This window comes from Protopterus annectens, chromosome 3.part0, assembly GCF_019279795.1.
Source record: "Protopterus annectens isolate FY-2018-M chromosome 3.part0, PAN1.0, whole genome shotgun sequence".
NCBI lineage: Eukaryota > Metazoa > Chordata > Ceratodontiformes > Protopteridae > Protopterus > Protopterus annectens.
In genome coordinates, this window is record NC_056731.1 from 450710604 (window position 1) to 450732615 (window position 22012).

General features: G+C 37.0%; 1 long non-coding RNA gene across 1 annotated transcript in view; it reads left to right on the forward strand.

Annotated features, from left to right (window-relative positions):
• Positions 1–5527: 5527 nt before the first annotated feature.
• LOC122797269 overlaps positions 5528–22012 on the forward strand; it is a 33934-nt gene continuing 17449 nt past the window's right edge. Inside the window, exon 1 of the long non-coding RNA XR_006364040.1 lies at positions 5528–5880. This is a non-coding gene — a long non-coding RNA (uncharacterized LOC122797269). The remainder of the gene's footprint in view (positions 5881–22012) is intronic.

The window sequence follows — 22012 nt, forward strand, 5'->3', positions numbered from 1 at the left end:
AGCAGACGGAAGTCCCACGGCCGAAGCACCGAGAGGGAGGCTTGGAACCGACAGCATTGGTCCCGAAACGTCACCCCCGGGTCCGGCCGAAGAAGTCCGTGTGCTAAACTCGGACCCGAAGGCCGGGGTTGGAGTAAGGGTCGGAGCCGACCCTAGGATCTCCACTGGCTCCATCAGCACCTGCTCCGACGGAGCCGAAGCGGTCGGAGGAGGAATGGCAATGGAATGGGCTATCGGCTCCGAAGCCAATTGGGTCGGAGCCGAAACAAATTTCTGGAAGACTGGGGACTGGAAAAGTCTTTGGAGTACCCTGTCTATGTCCGAATCTGACATCCTTGATGACCTGGAAGAGACCGAATGGGTCCGAGTAGGCCTCTCCAACGGCTCCAAGGGACTAGGGGACCGGCTCCGAATAGACTCAACAATTATTGGCGCTGAAGGAGTGTCCAAACCAATTTCCATCGGTGCCGAAGAGGGCTTCGGCGCCGAGGAGGAAGTGTCTGAGCGGACAACCTTCATCGGCTCCAAGATCAGTGGAGCTGATGAAGATGATCCGCCTCTCGAGGCCCCAGCCATCGGCTCCGAACCCAGAGGAGTCGAGGCTGGAGGCATCGAGGCAGACCGTTCCGCCCTCGGCTCCGAAGTCCGTGGAGCCGAAGGAGAAGCCTGCCTATGTCTTTTGGCGATCGGTTCCGACGGGCTGGTCGGAGCCGACGCCCTTTTCTTCTTTGCAGGAGAAGGAGAGGAAGCTAAAGCCTCTTCAAATGAGGGTTTAATAAGGCCTTTTAAAATAAGTTTATTTTTTCTCTCTTGGAGGACCCTTGAGGAAAACGCGTGGCACACGCTACAGGACTCCTGCAAATGTTTGGCGCCCAAACAGTACACACAGAGAGAATGGTCATCTGTTATTGACATCTTGAAACTGCACTTAGTGCACTTTTTAAATCCTGAAGGCCTAGGAGCCTGTGACATTATGGCAACCAATTTAGTGTAACTAGCCAAAAACCAAACACACTAACAATCACAGAAAAATTTCTTTTCTTTTTTTTTTTTTTTTTTAAAACAAAGGCTGTCACAAATAGACAAAAATAACCAAAGGGGTCCAAAAGCCCCTAAATAAAAAGGGACTTGAACAACAACGGACTGACAGGGGAAGACCCTTAAACTCAAAGGGGACCTCTAGTCAGAGAAAACGCATTCACTACACAAAAACCTTACAGAAAATGCTCACTCAAACACAAAAACACGAGATAGCTGTTAAAACAGCTTTTTGTTGAAGATTTAGGAAATTCCTGACAGGAAAGTAAGTGAAAAAAGCACTACTTAGCTCAGCCAGCTCGAGACCACGTCTTTGCTTGTTAGCGGCAAACGAGATCTGGGGGACTGGTAGTGGTGCATCCTGGGATATAGTAAGCTCAGCCAATAAGAGACTTCGCTCTTTGGCATAAGCGTGCCGAGTCGGAGCCGAGGATCGGCTCCGAACCCATCAGTCAGAATGTAGGCGAGATAGGATCACATAACATCCGAAAGTTCAAAAACTCGAAACTTCACATGCCCGACAAACCACAATCCTGACAGTCAACAAACAAAACAAATCCCCTGTCCAAAAAGCACACAACACAAGCACACCAAAAACCTTACAAACTTACACTAAACCTTACAAACACAACTATCTATGCACTAACCTTAACCCAAACCCTAACCCTAAGGTCCGTCACTATCGCACACTCACTTAACCCGCCCTAACCCTAAAGTCTGTCACTATCGCACACTCACCTGACCCGCGCCCTAACTCTAACTCACTTAATCTGCCCCTAAACCTAAAGTCCGTCACTATCGCACACTTACCTTACTAGCACCCTAACCCTAAAGTCAGTCACTATCGTACACTTACCTTACCCGCACCCTAACCCTGCCGTCCATCACTACTGCATACTTACACACTAGCACTCATTTGACATGTCGGTGTTGTCAGCATCGGGATTTTCAACTGTTGGTCATCTCCGTTGTCGATCTTCCGGTGTTGGTGTTCTCGTCGTCGGCGTTTCCAGCTTTCTGCTTTATCAGGTAGACCTATATATATATATATATATATATATATATATATATATATATATATATATAAAAACATATAAGAAAATATTTGATTTGAGAAAATAATACGGTATAAAGGTAAAAATAGCATGAAGTGCTTAAATGATTAAATTAGAATATTACAGATGTGCAGTGGGGGAAAATATATTTTAATCTTAGATAAAATTTAGAATTTTCCCAGGAAATTTTAACAAAAATATTTCTAAACCTCTGTGTGGCCTGAAAAAAAATGTCCATGCATACAAGAGGTACAGATTGGAGATGTGGTGGCTCAGAAAGAGATTCTTGGGAACACACTTTCTGGGAATGTAAGGAGTTGCTTCAGTACAAAATGTCTTTAATAATATACCTGGAAGATAATTTCACTTCAGTATAGAGATGTTTTTTGTTGTGCTGGTGTGAAATAGCAGTAGTAAACAGAAGACAGCATTGATATATTTAGTGGCTAATAAGTGTCTGGAGCATTTCTCCCTGGGATGCCTCTGAAAATAGGCTGTGTCCAAGTCAGACTTTCCCGGTCAACAAATGTGAAAAAGAAAGAAAGCTGCAACTAAACAATGAAAAAAAAGACAAATCATCAATAAGAGAAGTGAAACATGATTAAAAAGATTAAAACTACGGAACTGAGATTATAGATCAGAAACAGGACATAATATGGGGCTGCATGGAATGATGTATTGTAATTTGAGCTTGAAGCGGATGCTGACACAGAGCAAAGAACCTAAGATCTACATCTGTTTAATAAAGTAGACTCCAATACAAGGTGAAAAGTCACTAGTCCAGTTGTTAAGGTTTACAATGTAATAAAATAATATGATCACTAATTAATGTCTGCGCTTAATTGTTTTATAATGAGCAGTGTTAAATCATACGTGGGATTAGGGCTAATTAGAATAGCTGATTGTGATACTTGGATCTGCATGTTTAAGAGTATATTTTATTGGTTGCTTTGTTTTTGGCATGTTACTATAAGAATTCACTTATAATCTCCCATTGTATCCCCATTATGCAGGTCTAGATGAAGAGGAAGTGTAGACAATCCTGAGGAACCACAGACATCTACTGCTGAAACTGAAGCTGTGCATAATGAGGAGTACGAAACTCCCAATCAGGAGAAAGTGGGATGAAGCCTCTCTCAGGAAGACAGCTTTACATTGTTCCCTGTCCTGCCTCAGTGTCACAAGCAGCTGTTGGTGCACACTGAGATAAAGTGGGGTCTGAATGCCCATCTTGGCAGACTTGAATGCCTCCTACAATGTATATCAGATTCACTTGACCAATAGATCCCAGCCAGATAGGTTCCTGACCCAGAGACTCCCCAGACTCTGGAATAGACTGCCCATACATATCAAGCAGAGTGCCTCTTTGGCCCTCTTCAAAAGGAACCTTGATGATTGGATGGGAGATAGAAAATTCACCCCGGGGATCACGTCAGTCGCCCTGCTACACAGGGGTCCAAGGAAGTAAATACTGTGGGAAGAAATAGCCAGGGAATTGTTATGGCTAGACTTGTATAGGCCCTAGGGCTGATAGCCTAGTACCAACCTATGAACCATCAGTCTACCAGACAGTCAGCCTGTCCATGACACTAGCCACCCTGATCCAGATCAGGATGATATATCTGAGTAGGTTGCTCTTTGTTCTGTCCTCACCATGTCACTGCTCACCTTATCCCCTTCCTACTGTAATCCCTTCCTATTATATCATGCCTCATACTTTTTGCATTGTCCAACCCTACCAGTCACCATATATGCAGAGTCTGTATGCCTGTGACTATCCCTTATCCACCATGTCTTTTCCAGAGACACTAGCCTGTACTGTTTAATATTTGTATGCTTGCACATACTACCTTTCCTAACCATCTTTCTTTGCTCAGCTTCCCCTTATATACATTACTCATCAACCCCTCTCTCTCTTATGATGAAAGGGTCTCTCCCTGACAAAAAAAAAACAGGTTTAACCTGCCCCCCCCCCCCCCCCAATTTGCATTATTCTGTTGGGTTCCCCTGCTTGCTCTTCTCTTACTTCCTTCTTTCCTGAGTACTTCTTTTCCACTCATCATGGTGCCAAACTGTGTAGTCACATGTCCTTGGCCACCTACATTGCTGTAAAACAGCCCACACTCAAATTTTAACTTGGTGTTGTCTTGTCTCCTTCTGCCAGTATATTCTACTCAGCTTCACAGCTTGTATGTAGTGCTGTGTATGTCTTTCACTTTAATGACTTTATTCATTGATTCATGTCTGCAGGTCAAGCACATTACCATATTGCAGTACTGTTATAGTTGGTACTACTGAGCTTCTCAACACATCATCAGAAGAGCATCCCTATTTGTTTAGGTTGCTTTAGTTTATTTAAACGGATAATCTGCTCATCACTGGTGTACTTCATACTTCTTAACTGTCCAGATTGTTGCCTCATATATTTCATCTCTTCTGCATAAAATGTGTGGAAGTCACTGAATTATGAGACTTATTTGAGGTTTATATTTCATACACTGCATGCTAATACAAAACCTGTTATTCTATAAACTTTCTAAATTTATTAGAACAATAAATTAAAACTGTCCCTATTTTGGGACTTTGGTCCCCCATTAATTTTGGCTTTGTACAGAATTCTTGTGCTAAGAGGTTAACAGGTATAGTATACCTGTATAGATTCATGTATAAATGAGTCTCTGCCAAGGCACACAACAGAGATTATTGATGCTAGCTATGTCCAAGTATGCAGCAATTTTTATGAATACCAGCCAAGGATTCAGGGACATAGCATTAATGAATAAACACTTACAACTAATTCAAATTAGGCAACATATTTCCAGCGCGTAACTATGTAAAGGCAATATTCTTTTAAGAATCAATTTAGGGATATTTGCACGATTTCTGCCTAACAAATAAGACTACACTCCATTCTTAGAATCTGTGCTTTTATTGTGGAAATTGTCATAGTTTATACATGTTTGAAAAACTGTTAATTCCCCCCCCATTTTGAAAATTTTTGTCTTTATTATTGAAACAGGATACTTTCATGATGAACATAGCTGAAGCTCTACAAAAGTGTATATAGAAATGGAGAAGGGGCGTAACCCTTGTTAATGATCCACACAGGTAGTTAACATTAACCACCTTAACTTGCACAGGTGAGAACTGTGAAGCAGAAGCAGCAGTGATACCCCTCCCCGCAAAATACATAAGCTGGGAGAAGAACAAGATGCTAAGTTCTGCAGGAAGCATTTCTGTTCACCTATAGGAAAACATGCTTTTTAAAAGACTATGTGGCTGTTTTCCTGTAAGAAATGTTGGAAGTCCAGGTTGTTTTGCCTAAGTCAAGAAACAAGTTTGCTTAGCACTTCAAAATACTTTTTAATTGTGTGTTTCTAGATGACTTGTACAGAAGAAAGATGTATAAAAATTAAATTACTTCACACTGTTTGACGACAGACAGAGCCTGTAACTCCATTGTTCACACCCCAACAACAGTAAACAAATCCAAGACAACCAGTAACACAACTATGCAGGTGCTAAAGGTTCTCTTTGACAGAGTGCATACCAGCTGTACTCATTAACAATACAGATATTCAGACAAGATTTGGTAGATGAATGGGTTCAAGTTCTTACACTACTAAACTCTCTCTGCTCAGCGATAAAGGTCATGCTAAGTGAAAAAGGAAGAAAGGATCAAACAAAGGAAACAAAGAGGGAACCCTTAACAGTAGTGTGATACAAATCAACCTTCTACATCTTCCACTCAAATATGTGTCGATGGGGTTGTAGCACTGCGGACACAGTAAGAAAGAAAATATTTCTGATTTCTTAATAAATGCATTTTATATTAACGATTTTAAACAAAAGATACATTTGCTAGCTTGGTATATCTGCCGGATGACAACATTGTTTAGAGTATGGTTTCTATAATAAAATGAAGTGAGTGATTCTGTGTCACCACAAGATGTACAGATTCACTTTGACTGTCCTTTGGGAGAGTAGCATAAGTTTTAAACTGGATTTTTAAATATATGGGCAAGGAGCAAAACTTTTCCCTTGTGATATATCTAATGTTGTGAGCTTCATTTTCAAGAAAACCTTCTTAAATATAGAAGCTGTGATTTTTTTTTTGTAAGCAAGATATAATAAATATAAGTCAGAATTTATTTCTGTTTATAACATAAGCAATACATAACAACTAGAGTATTCAGAGACTTAGTGTATATGTATATATATGTTTGCCTTTCAGCAAACAGTACATTTCTTCTGCATTCTGTATAACTTTTATAAAGCATTTAACTTATTTTTGTTTCTGGCTTTATTACCATTCAGTTCCTGAATGGATATGGATGTATGCATGTGTGTGTGTATTAAATGGGAAGGATTGCTTAGATTTTGTTTTTACCACTAGCACTTATCTAGCTATGATTTGCAGCAGAATTCAGAAAAGGTACCATTTCTAGTTGAGATACAGCCTTTCCTGAGAGGGCTAGATATGTTGGCCTACTGCAAAAAGCATTCTGGGGGAGTGGCTTATGCTGTTTAGCTATGTACTGTCTCCATCCCCCTGGAAATGCCTGCAATATAAAGCATTTAAACAGCCAAATGACTCTCCATAAATTAACTTAGTCAGCCATGAACACGTCCAAAAGTTTGCATTTACACATTACTCCTAATAGGCGAGATTTTTGAGGTACGTGCTGGTGATCTTATCAGCAATGTAGTGAAGGGGGTGTAGTGGCATGTGTAAGTGTATGCAGAGGGATGAGTGGACTCAGATGCGTGTGTATGTATCGGGGGGCTGCCATTAATTCCATACTCCCCTAGTGTATTCAGCAAATCCTGCAGTTTTGGGGAAGGTACACTGGACACAAGGGATACTCTTTATATTGTTATATTGTGGCTTGAAGCTAATGTAGAAGCTAATGGAACAAGTTTTGCAGCACAAATGATATGTGGGTGGGCACTAAATACCAGAGATACTGTTTGTCATGCCCTAAAGGCACTTAAAAAAGATTCAAATCCTGAATGCTTGGCGTTCACAAACAGCTCTTCAGGGAAGAAGCTTTAATCTGCTGCCCTACCACAAGACAACTGGAATACTCTTATATATTACCTTAAATCTTTGAAGACAAAGTACAGTAAAAAGGGGGAGGGGTTACATTCTGTACCCTAAGCACACAACCCATTATACTTCAGGGATATGCATGTGTTTGTGTCTGAATACGTGCATATGTGTGTGACAGTGAAAGGGGGTACCTCTGCCAACACAATGCGTGGACCACCCAAGGGATTTACAGCAGGAAAGCACTGATTTACACCAGGGATAATTACTAGTGATTTAGAGACATGCAAATTAGCTGATAATGAGGTCTTTTCTCACTGAGACTAACATGCTTCTGAATCAAAATTGTCACTATCACAGAAACAGTCTCTTTTGGCTGTAGCTCTTACTGTCCATGGTTAGATTCTTTCTGAATCTCAAGGTTAGCTTTATCTTGATACAAATGAGGCTGATAAGCTTTCAGGAGAATGATTTCCTTATAATTTTATGATTCTAAATTAGCCTTTTGTAATGCACATTAGGGGCTATGAAGGAAGAAGGGAAGTAAATGCAGTGTCTATGTCCACATACACATATATGTAGCATATTTACTATTGCAATTAGGTAGTAATTAGATACCGCTACTCTGGAACATACTCCCCATCCACATAAAACAAAGTTCATCCCTGTCTGTATTCAAGTGAAACCTAGATCTATGGATGGGAAAAGAAAATTTATCCCTGACTTTACTTCTAATAAACAGAGGGAGATCCTAAATGCATTATCCCAAGCATGGGTCCCCTCAAATTATCTATGGTATGATCCCAGTTATTTTCATTAGGGCTCTAATATATATATATATATATATATATATATATATATATATATATATATATATATATATAAAATTATCGACCATGTATGAGTAAGGCCAATCTATAACCAAATGGGATAGATTAATCAAAGCACAAAAAGAGAAATTAGCTAAGTTTAAAATGGACTGTAAGGACAGTTAGCCTAGTATTTACCTATGCACCCATAAACGTATTTGGAGTGATGATCAAAAATAAAATTGCTAGATTTGCTGTACAGTACCACTCCCACCACTGCACTTCCCTACAAAATCTTCAATGGCCAGAAACTCAAAGCAACTCTTACTTCCACAACTCCACCTCACTCTCTTGATTCTAGCTAACCCCTCTCTCTCCCCTGCCCTGTCTACCCTAATCTCTCCTTATACTTCCAAACGTTGTCTCCTCAGTATAGACCAACATCTCCTGGAACTCTAAAAGCCCACAAAACAAACTGGGAAACTTCTATATTGTCATTCATCTGTTAATACCTGGAGTAAACTTCCCGCAGACCTAAGAACTACCACTAGTAGTTTCATTTTGAAAAAAATGCTAAAAGATTACATGCTCAAAACTTGGTCTTGCCCCTGTCTCGCTCCAACCCGACCTATTCCTCCTCATTTTCTCTTCCTCCTTTAGCTCTGTTAATACTGTGTTATGGTAACTATACCCCTATTTCTTTTCTTTCTTCCTGAAGACGATCTACCTAAATATCAAAACTGTAAATTGTCATATGTTAATTACATTTCCTATTTTAACTTGTTGTTAATTGCCAGTTGTTAATTGCACATCTACTCTCTGTGTGTATGAAACTATTTAAGTTTTTGTTTAGAAGTCTGTTCACTGTTGGTATACCTTATAAGTTCCTTATTGTTATTAATAGTTACATTCTATAGTTGTATATGCTTTGTTTATGCGTGTTTATGTTTTGGAGATTTTCTCCTGTAGCCTCTGCTAAAAAAGGGCTTCTTGCCCAGTCAGACTATCCCGGTTAACAAATGTTAAATAAATAATAAAGAAAGAAAGAAAAACATCTGATCTTCAGCATCTATTATATAGTAATTGCATATTACTGTGATACAGCCTTCTGTAAAAGATCAGATTGTAAAGGATTCCTGTGTTTACATAAATATTGTTAATCTGAAAATAAATGCAGAGGACTAGAGCTCTAACTTGTTAATGAGCTGCTTACTGTGGCAAGGGTGCATGGTTTGAATCTTTCCACATTCATTTACTGACTGTGTGACATTGAGCAAGTCACTTACCAGACAGTGCGCTGGAGCAATTGGGAATTTAGGCTAGGCTCCTTAATGGTCTCCAGGACTGCACGTCTGGTAACTATGAACCTGTTGTTGTTGTTTGCCAGTCATTCCCTACTACATAGCTGATCTAGTTCAGGAAATGTTATGGCAATATTACCAGCACATCAATTATTTACTGTAAGACAGGCAGTTTATTATTCAAGGGCTGTAGCCACTGCATTTGTAGATGAAGCACTGGAATACAAAGCCATTTGCCAGCAGAAACCTCTACATTACTAAATAGTTGTCTATAATATGGAATTCTTCAGATGACTTTTACTTCTGCAGAGACTGTGCATATTGACTTAGCATATACTATCAGGTGATTACTATTTCTCATGCTCTCTTAAATACTCTTGTATTTAAATTGTGCTACAGATGGCTGGATCATGTGGCATGATGCTAGTGATCTTTATGCAATTTCACACAGTTCAACTAAAGCTGCCAATGAAGTACATGTAATTTATTTCTTCATAATGATGAGAGGTGTATACAGGCAATAAAGTGATTATAACTGCTTTTGGGGGTGGGGCTCTCTGTAGATGAAAGTACTCTATGCTCTTGTCATCTGGTCATTTTTAAACAGTCTTTAATCTGGCTTTGCTGGACTAGTGTGTGTGCGTGTGTGTGTGTGTGTGTGTGTGTGTATGTGTGTGTGCATGAGTAATTAAGTTGAAATAATTTGGCTGCTGTATGTTTGTGTGAAACAAATTTAAAATATGTGACTTTGGTTGTTGTTCTTCTTTCGGCTTTTCCTGGTTAGGGGTCGCCACAGCGGAACGCCAGTCCGCTAATGATTAGCAGTTGACTTTTTACGGTGCCAGCCTGATGCCCAACCTTCAACAAAGGCACGCCCATTCACACATGTCTTTTAAATGCCACTTGACCACAGGGAGGACATGCAGACTCCACACAGAAGGCACTCCAGCCGAGAATCGAACGGGAGAACCTCTTGCTGTGAGGCGACAATGCTACCGCTGCACCACCTTGGCTAAAATATGTGACTTTGGTCATTATTATTATTATTATTTCTTTGTCAGAAAAGGATGCAGTCAACATTGTAGCTATAATTCCTGGGTTTGGGAGATGGCAGTGGATAAAAAATGACTGACCCTGCTGAGCTTATAAAGTTAAAAAATCATTATTCTGTCTGTGCAGGACTAATGTGCATCTCTGTTACTTTAATGTGGACATTTTTTATCACAATCAGACATGCGATGTGTACAGAGTTGATAAAGTGGCCGTAATTGATGAGTATGGATATTGGTAGATTATAATGATAGCAGTTTTAGTAGCATTTTTATGGGTGAAATGTTCTGAAATGGGTACTTTTGTCATTATTTGTTCATACATTTTGTTTCACTGCTTTCTGGAAAAAAGGTTAAAAATTGCAAATTTAAAATTAGCTCTAACAAACGTTGCTGTATTAAACAAGACATATAACTTAAAACAATATGGAAGGTGAATCAAAGAACATTATTATTTCTGCATGGTGCTGAAAATGTATGCTGGGGGCCCATGGAATGAAAACAGCCTGCAGGTACAAGTCACGCTTAATCTGCTACCTGCCAGATGCATTGTCAATGACTATGAGTTTCCAGGGAAGAGAAGTTTACTATTGCTCTTGCCAAGTCTGTTTTCAATATCAGACTGTTTTGTTTAACAAATGTTCATCAGTGTTTGTGCTAGAAAATTTGAGATAAATTTTAAATCTATATATTTGTAATTATTGTAAAAGTAAAAAGAAAATAGTATGGACACTGATAGGTTTGAACAGTGGTTATGGTACTTAAGGACAGACAAAAACAAGTAATGGGACTCGGGAATATCTGCAAGGAGTTCTGGTCCATTACACTAACTAGGGCCCCATTTGACCATAATCTGACTCTGGATGTAGTGGATCTTTGTTCAGAGTGATAGCATCTTTATCATCACTTTGTGTGCATTATCAACTCCCTGAACTAATTAAAATTCAGACTGTACCATTGTACCTAAGCATCGTACCAGAACAGAAATAAAGAAGCGAAATGCACTGCATACAAAAAGTTAGCTCGAAAACTCCAGTAAAAACATCTACCTCTACATAATCAAACCCCAAAAAGATATAATAAAATGGAACAAAATATATACAACATTTGAAGATAGATTGCAAGTAATAAAAATGATATTACTTCCAAAAATCCTATATATAGCACAAGCTATTCCAGTAATACCAGACAAATATTTTTTACAAGAAATAAATACATTATTATTAAGCTTTCTTTGGCATCCTAACAAAAACAGAATAGCTTATACACACCACATTAGACCATGGAAACTAGGTGGAATCAATTTCCCGGATATTGAAACTTATATTAGAGCCACCATTTTTAAAATAATTATAAATTGGATAGAGCTGTGCTATTCTTCTAACTGGAAATCTCTCCACACTGTTATTTATTCAAATGAAAATACTATTTTAAAGAATTTAATGATAGACAATCATATTAATAAACCATGGCATATCTTATGCGCTAGCCTTCAATATAATTTAACAAAACCTACTAATCTAAAATACTTGAATGATATGTATAATTCATTTAGAAGATTTGTAACTTCTAATACAGATATAAAGTTATGGCTAGAACTTTTATATCCTTTCAATGTAACAAGAAATTTTCCAAACAAAATGCATAGGACGGTTTTCATTACTTGGGAAAAGAAACAATTAATTTGCTGGCAACAATGCATTAATGAACATAAGGTTTTGGATAGCCAACTTATAATAAAAACTTATAATCTCTCTACATCAGACTGGGTATAATTACAAAGCATATTACAATACTCACAAGATCTATGCAGAATAATTAACAATTCTTCTTTTAGAGATAGACCTACACTTATAACTCATTTATATGAAATAGTATACAATAATCAAAATTGGGAAAATTTGACATCAAAATTATATAAAACTTTAATAAATTATAAGGTTAAAATCAATCAAAAATTTTGGAATCATATAACAAAAGGTCATTCGATAAATTTATCCCTGGAAAACAAAACCAAAATACTAAATTCTGTTAAATTGACATCCAACATACAATTCTGGAGAATTTACACATGGAAATTTTTGCACAGATATTTTTATGCCAAATAGTTTAAAAAAAATAATACTTCTAATAATGTTACATGTTGGAGATGCTTGCAGAGTTGTAAATCAGATTAGATACATATATTTCATGACTGTATTGAAGTTAAAAAAATTTGGGAAGATGTAAGCAATTTCATACAAGCCATATTCTCAGATACATTTGTAGTAAGTAAATCTCTAATTTTGTTGAATGTTAATGAAAATTTAGATTTAAATAATAGCAATCTCTACCTACTATGGAACATTCTAGCAAATGCTAGAAAATGTATTACCAGAAAACGGAAGTCAAATCTGGAACCAACATTTAAAGAATTTCTGCTAATATTGAAGGAAACTGCATTACTGGAAACCAGAGTAAAAGAACTAAGATTAGCACCAAGACAATGGAACAAGAATCCATGGGAAAATACTATCACTTATTGAGACACTAAACTTGAATTCAAACTCTTAATGAGAGTAAAAGAAAAAGGAACAAATGATCTCTCATTAATATGATGTCACTCTGACTAGACTGATCAATATAATAATTTAATTTCAGGCCAACTGTAAATATTGTATATAGTTAATCATACTGTTTTACTTATGAGAAAATGTATTAAGATTATTATACAATGGAATTATTTGAAAGATTAATAAAAAACACTTGGAGCAAACCCCAAAAAAGATAAATTTAACAAAATTAGAATAAAAAAGGGCATATAAATTGCAGTGTTGTTTAACTAATTTTTCACAAGCTGAGTATAATTTAATGAATTTCAGATTTGCTGGCACATCCAAATGCACAGAGGTTGTATAAATGGACCCTGCACACATAGCTTTCACAAGGCATACATCAGATGTGAAGACTTTGCTCTCACTCATCCTATCTTTAATTATATTTACTCTGAGGTTGCACCAGCTTGGAGTCAAGGGAAAATATCTGGCCAGAAAAACAACTCATCCTACTCTGAGGTTGTCTGACTTTGGAATTAGAACATATAGAGGTCTGGGAAGTGTAGGTAAACCCCCCACATTGGAGGGAACATCATTAGAATCCCCAGTAAAAATATTGTTCCAGTGGCATTAATATCTGTTTTTTTCTAGTAATTCTGCCTGACAGTACTGATAATAGTGGTAGTCCTTGTTTCATTTTCATTAGTTCAAGTTTGACAAATAAGAAGCCAAAAAATTCATTATAATTCCTAATACAATTTAAACTTAATAATAATAAAAAATAGAACACTTAACTACAATCTGCCAATCAGAAAATGACATTAACTGCAAAACCGATCTGAATTTAAAAATCTGTAATAAGAGTAAACACCTAAACAATGTTACTAACAAATAAACAAAAAATAGCATATTTCAACAGCACTTATGCTACTAAAATAATACCAAAAACTACCCCCCCCATATGAGTCACTATGGGGGCAGGATTCCCCTTATCCTATGGTACAATGATCTCAAAGCTGGAACATAAATTGAAGGGGTACAAAGAGTAAAGTCTCTTCAGGAATATATGGGTAGATTGGCCCCTTATAAAAAGATATGTTTTTAATTATTGTTCATATCCAAATTAAAAAAGGTTTTCAATAAAACGTGATACAAATATTTTCATTCAAGTGAGCTAGACCTATATTATCTGCTTACACAAGTAACTGTGTTTACAAATGAGATGGAATAAATTAAAGTCGGGGGTGTCAGTCAATTAAATAAAATAAGGAGCATTTCTTCAATAAAAATACAGTGAATCTATTGGATTTACAACAGATAATGTGAAAGCAAGTTCAGTTGTTTGTATCAACACAGCAAGAAAAAGATATATAAGAATCTTCATGGCAGAAATGTGACAGCCATGCTCCAGGACAAATGGGACTGGTTTATGGCAGGCAGGGAACATGGTCTCATGTATAAGTCAGCAGGTTTGAACTACAACCATTTTTTGGGCTTCTGGAGATCTGGTCTGACTTTTAACAAACTATTTGTTATGGAGCCTCCAGATACAAGATATCTTCTTGAAGAAATATGGGTAATTAAATAATCACATTTTTTTGAGGTACTATGAATATAAATCAAGACATTATTATATTATTATATCTGTATGTAAGCAGTTTATAAGACCTTGTTTGGAAAAATATACAAAGTTTTGGAGACCCCTATCTGCAAGAATATGGATCAGATACAAACAGTTCAGTGTAATAGAAAAGTGGTGTGGGCTGTGTACAACAGTCTTAAGATAACAAGAGTTGATTTGTTTAATTTTTTGAAAGCATACGTCATTAAGCATGAATAAACATAAGGGTGATTTCATTCAGAAAAAAAAGAGATATTAGAACAAAAGGATACAATCTAAAGAAAAGGGCAGACATCTCTGAGGTAATATTTTTGAAGGGGTGCAGTGATTTTAGTACTTGCATAGATCAGCCTTTCTGAAGAGGCTTTACAGTAAAAAAAAAAAAAAAAGTGATGGAATTCAATAACGTGTGAGGCAGACGTACGGCTATTTCTGAAAATGGTATTAAGCTCTTTTGTATGTAATAGCGAGAATCCACTCAGAAGGTAGGGAAGTAGGCAGCATTAGTAGGCCAAGCATACAAACATAGAATTTGTTTGCAGATAAGGACAAAATAGTTGTTTCACTTTCTACTTAATAAATATCTGCAGTTCTTTGACCATTATCCCAGTTTTCCTACATTCTGCTAAAGCTGTTCTACTCATAGCCTTTACATTTTTAAAGTCAGTTGTTGCTTTTCACTCCACTTCCTCCTCATAAAGGTTATTGCATGGGGTCTACAACCCTGTCTGTAAAAATGTATTCTAGTGTTACTTTTAAACCATCCTCACTCCCACTATTTTTAGGTTCTGAGTTCTTACTCGTGTATTTTACCTCTTCCTCTGAAACATGTTGTTCTGTCAGAATTTGTTAATTCACTTGAGGTACTTAAATGTTTGCATAATGTCCATTCTGTAACTCCTTTCTCCCATGGTATATCTTTTTTCATGTAGGCCTCTTTTATGTCACCAGCTATTCACATCCCAGATGTGATCTCAACAGTTGTCTGTTCAGAGGCAGAATAATGTATTCTACTGCTTGTGCATTTCATAGTGCAAACCAGAATATTGTCCCCACTCCCGATTTTTCTTACTGTCTTCTTACAATGACTACTCATTTGTGATCAACTGATATAATTACACCACAGTCGTTTTCCTTTATGTTTTAAATAATCAGTAACATGAGTATATATACATATATAGAAAAGAAAACAAAACTGTAATAAGTGGCCATTGTTATTCTTGTGCAGTCTGCATATGTTATCTTTTTAACAATTTTCATGCAGCAAATGACATAAGTTGCTTAGTTCGTGCCTTCCCTTAGTCCTAACAATTCCCATTGAACATTATTCTGCACATATTTTTCCACCAATTCCATTTATTTCCATAAAATCCATGAAATTTGCTCCTTCCCCTTTCTAAAGATCCTACCTTCAGTTCTTTTATCTGTATTACAATGTTCAGTACTTCAGATGGTATTGGTTTAGAGTTTAATTTTCACTTTTTAGTCATTTATTTCGGTAGCCAAAAAACATTAAACCTCATATAGCCTAACTATTTCGAGATAATTTTGATTCTATATCCCAGATGAAAAGAGTAATTGTCTTTTTTGTAAGAATTTGTGCCCCCAACATTTCTATCAAAATACTCTGTGGTGAACTTTTAAGATCTTCCAGTGCATTACATTCTCAAAAAATACATTTCCAATTATCTTTCTCTTTGCCATCATGCCTCTAGCATTTGCCATCTACCTCAGGAAAATTCCTCTGAAGTTTACTTGGGGTATAAAAATATCTATGCAAAGACTTCCATGCAAAAATCCTAAACCTTCTGTACCTTGTTGCCTACTTGGGAGCCTGACAAATGTATTCTCGTTTCTTTCTAAATGCCCTTTCTATTCTCTTTTCCCAATCCTTTCTAACCCTCACTGATTCTTATAGTTATTGTGCAGTCTTGTACACATCTTACTAATTATCCATTTCTAACAGCAGGTTCTGTTCTAGAACCTCTACCAGAGCTGGGTTTTTTTCACTTAATACTCCCCTATCCCTTTTACTTTTCCTCTACTCTTTTATCAATCCCTGACGGGAAAGGCAGTCTCTAACCTGCAGTCCAGACTCCTGTTTACCCTTATCCTACAGGATCACATTTCCTCCTTAGTTCCTTTGCTAATTCCTTACAGTGAACTCCAACCCCCTATTGCTTGTTTTCTACCCTCCTACCATTTTTCACTGTGTTAGCCTGACAATTAAAATTCCATGTAAGTAGTCTTACTGTCTCCATATCTGTTATTTCTATTGTCCCTTCTTCAATCATTTCCCTTTGATTATTAAATGGGTACTCATCATGTTCCCACTACCATACCTATAGAAACTTTGCTTTAGTTTTCTTAGTTTTTTTCTTTTTTCCTATATACCCATATTGACTTTATCCTTATCTACAGATACCTATATGGCTACTTATTTTCTTATTGGTGCTATAACATTTCCCAGCTAACATATCAAACATATTTACAACATTTCCCCTTTTAGGGTGGTACAAGTGCCCCTTTCTAAACAATGACTTTCTGCCACCTCCCTTTCTGTACATAGGGTGCAAATATATATTTGCCCTCTAGGCAACTAAGCCCCTGCCACTCCACCAGTATATTTCATATGCTCCTATCTTATCTGCTTATGTCTCCTTAAGAAATCTAGTCTCCCAAATCCCAGTATAGCCTTCTAATGCAACAGAACAGCATTCTCTGTCCCTATATATAGGGACATATATGGGTCCCTGTCAGTTGATCAAGTTTTCAGAAACTTGAAATTCATATGGTTGTGACCATATGATCATGTTTTTGAAAACCCAGAGCTTTTGACTGGAGATCATAGTAAGCGAGGATCAGGAAATTTACCCTTTTCTTCACTGTAGTGAGATTTCAGAGGTGACAAAATGTAAAAAAAAGGTAGATTTTTGTGTTTTTTTTGTATGTGTTTTTTTTTTGATGTTCAAGCTTTTGAAGAATTTCGAGTTTCTGAAAACGCGATCATCTACTATAGACCACATATATATATATATATATATATATATATATATATATATATATATATATATATATATATATGAGGATTTCTACCATAGTTCACCATCATGCTTGCTCTCTGCCCTTCCTGCCATGTTAGACCTAACCATATTCCCATCTTTCTCTTCATGTCAGTACCCAGTTAGATTTCTTAATTAACTTTCATACTCATCAAATTTTTTAGTCATATCTCCTTCTCTTTTCCACCCCATCCCTCCTATTATCAGATCCTCACCCTGGATTAAACTTCTATTACGTGCTGTCACTCACAGTTTCACTAATGTTACATCACTAATCACCTTCCCCTCCTTATTTAATAAACCCCTTTATATCTTGACTCCATAGTGTTCTTTATTTGATGTTGTGATGGTAGTAAACACCACTAATAAACTATGTCAGCAGTCCAACTAACCTTGCCATCTACAAACTTCCTGATTTAGTTAATAAAAATACATTCAGGATTACCTGCCATTCTTTTCAAACTCTTGTCATTGTGTATTTGCTCTAGATTAAATTACCAGCTAGAACCTTCAATTGTAAAAACGCAATTTTGCTTTACTTCACCCATCAATCTGCCTCCCTGTTTCTTTAATGATTTTTATTTAACATTCTAACAGTAACAAATATAACTGGTTTAAAATGCACAGAAGTGGAGGCAACCCCAAACGCAGACTGTAATGAGCTAAATGTTATGATGTTTTCCCTTTTTTTGGTTCATTCCTTTTTTTTATTTGGTTTTAATTCCTATTCCTCCGTACTATTTCAAATGTCTCATTTTTCAAAGCACTACTTGTAAAATGAAGTTCTCTTTTTAACAAATATTTAGTACATTAAAAACCTTAAAAGAAAGAAAAAATGAAATTGTCGTTATATTGATTATTTAGTCCTAAAATTAGTCCCTTAGAGATATCCGGTTTTAATCATAATGAGAGCCATTTGGTCCCGTTCTGTACAGCCACATCATCATGGCTATATAACATATAATACAGATTAAGATTACCTGAGCAACCCAGTGTATGAATTTTAATGATCTGTTCTTCTACCCCTTTCCTCACACCACAAAGTTCTAATTATGTCAGCTTTGCATTTCAGAGTCTTATAGTGCTTAAATGGAGGAAGAGATTCTTCAATCGTTCATCTGTATATCTTGGGACTTGTTGCTCACCGATTGTAGCATTATTCACTCTTTGCACTGCCAGTTACTTTTCCTGGATAGCTGGTTTCTTTCTCTGTTTCAAACATTGCTTCTTCCTGGGTGGAGAAGGTTTTTTTATCCCTTTTTCCATATGCAGCCTCCAGATACAAGATTTCTTCTTGAAGAAATATGGGTAATTATTTAATCAAAATTTTTTGAGGTACTGTGAATATAAATCAAGACATTATTATATCTGTGTGTAAGCAGTTTATAAGACCTTGTTTGGAAAAATATACCCTATCTGCAAGAATATGGATCAGATACAAACAGTTCAGTGTAATAGAAAAGTGGTGTGGGCTGTGTACAACAGTCTTAAGATAACAAGAGTTGATTTGTTTAATTTTTTAAAGCACATTACATGGAATAAAATAAAAAACATAAGGGTTCAGAAAAAGAGAAAAAAGAAAACAACAAAGGATACAATCTAAAGAAAAGGGCAGACATCTCTGAGGTAATATTTTGGGTGCAGTGATTTTAGTACTTGCATAGATCAGCCTTTCTGAAGAGGCTTTACAGTAAAAAATAATGGAATTCAATAACGTGTGAGACAGACAAATGGTATTAAGCTCTTTTGTATGTAATAGCGAGAATCCACTCAGAAGGTAGGGAAGTAGGCAGCATTAGTAGGCCAAGCATACAAACATAGAATTTGTTTGCAGATAAGGACAAAACAGTTGTTTCACTTTCTACTTAATAAATATCTGCAGTTCTTTGACCATTATCCCAGTTTTCCTACATTCTGCTAAAGCTGTTCTACTCATAGCCTTTACATTTTTAAAGTCAGTTGTTGCTTTTCACTCCGCTTCTTCCTCATAAAGGTTATTGCATGGGGTCTACAACCCTGTCTGTAAAGATGTATTCTAATGTTACTTTTAAACCATCCTCACTCCCACTATTTTTAGGTTCTGAGTTCTTACTCGTGTATTTTACCTCTTCCTCTGAAACATGTTGTTCTGTCAGAATTTGTTAATTCACTTGAGGTACTTAAATGTTTGCATAATGTCCATTCTGTAACTCCTTTCTCCCATGGTATATCTTTTTTCATGTAGGCCTCTTTTATGTCACCAGCTGTTCACATCCCAGATGTGATCTCAACAGTTGTCTGTTCAGAGGCAGAATAATGTATTCTACTGCTTGTGCATTTCATAGTGCAAACCAGAATATTGTCCCCACTCCCGATTTTTCTTACTGTCTTCTTACAATGACTACTCATTTGTGATCAACTGATATTACACCACAGTCATTTTCCTTTGATTATGTTTTAAATAATCAGTAACATGAGTATATATACATATATAGGAAAGAAAACAAAACTGTAATAAGTGGCCATTGTTATTCTTGTGTAGTCTGCATATGTTATCTTTTCAACAATTTTCATGCAGCAAATATGACATAAGTTGCTTAGTTCGTGCTTTCCCTTAGTCCTAACAATTCCCATTGAACATTATTATGCACATATTTTTCCACCAATTCCATTTATTTCCATAAAATCCATGAAATTTGCTCCTTCCCCTTTCTAAAGATCCTACCTTCAGTTCTTTTATCTCCATTACAATGTTCAGTACTTCAGATGGCATTGGTTTAGAGTTTAATTTTCACGTTTTAGTCATTTATTTTGGTAGCCAAAAACATTAAACTTCATATAGCCTAACTATTTCGAGATAATTTTGATTCTATATCCCAGATGAAAGGAGTAATTGTCTTTTTTGTAAGAATTTGTGCCCCCAACATTTCTATCAAAATACTCTGTGGTGAACTTTTAAGATCTTCCAGTGCATTACATTCTCAAAAAATACATTTCCAATTACCTTTCTCTTTGCCATCATGCCTCTAGCATTTGCCATCTACCTCAGGAAAATTCCTCTGAAGTTTACTTGGGGTATAAAAATATCTATGCAAAGACTTCCATGCAAAAATCCTAAACCTTCTGTACCTTGTTGCCTACTTGGGAGCCTGACAAATTTATTCTCATTGTTTCTTTCTAAAAGTGGGGGGCTTTGCACCCAAACCCCCCTACTTAGATATACCAACTCTGAGATTGCACTACAGTTTAAAAAATGGCAAAGTAACGAAGGTGGCCAAGCGATTTCTTTCCCAGGGAAAGCCGTTTTGCTGTTTTGCTGTTTTGCTGTTTCGGCTTTCAAGTTCAATCAGGAAGCATTCGAAGGATTTGATTATATAATAGGAACCCATATTTCCCATCCACTGGTCTAGGTTTCTCTTGAATGGGTTTAGGGAAAAGCTCTGCTTCACATGGATGAGAAGTCTTTTCCAGAGAAGGGGATTGTTCTGAGACACATACCTCTACCCACAATGTGTCCTATTATTTTGCAAGCAAAGTTTAAATCCCTAGATCAAGTAATTCTGATGTTATTCATTTTGCTGATATGTAAAATGTCTATCAGAGTGGGATCTGAGGATGCCTTGTAGCCCAGGCGTAGATCACCTCTCAATAGACTGTTGGAAATAGAATATGGAGATAGAGCTTTGAGGCAATCTGCACAGGACATGCTGTTTATGCCCTTTGGGAAGAACCTTTGTGGATGTTGCAGTTGTTGCACGTGCCTGGTCAGGTACATACCAAAGAGGGCATTTTACGCAATGATGAGCCTAATGAGGGCCAAACACAGTAGAAAAATTGTTTTCTTGAGCCTACATGCCATGCTCTTGTGTAATGTTGAGTAACATAGAATGAATACCTTACTACCTTAGACCATGTTGGTCAAAAACCAAGTTACTGTCTGGATATGTATCCAAATCCTTGACTACTGGTCCTACTCTTAGAGGTCTGATATTGATGAGGTAATTTCCTAGGGTGAGTGATTTCTCAAAGGGTACTATTATACATTTCTTGGCATTGAATTTTAAGTGTGGCTTTTGCACCAGTCATTTGTCTGTGTTAGTGTCTTAGGGAATTCTGTGACTGCTCCTAACTTGCAATCATTGGCAGTCTTGGTCAGCAAGAGGTCCTTGACACTGGCCTAGACTTCTGAGAAGTAGATGCCAAAAAGGAACAGACCCAGCACAGAACCATGACGGGACTCTACTATGGACCAGCTTCTTTGTGGAGGTGGTTCCCACTATCCTAAGTTCCCGGGTCCAGTCTGAGAGTCAGTTGGCTTTCCAGTGCATAACATAGATGTTTATACCTATATCTGAGACTCTGGCTACAATGCCTAAGTGAGAGATTGTATCAAATGCTTTAGCCACATCAGAGCAGGCAGAATATGCACCATTTTGCCCTTATCCATTGCCTCTCTGACCTTTTCAAAGAAGTCCATCAGGTTGAGTTGGCATGATCTGCCCTTGATGAAACCA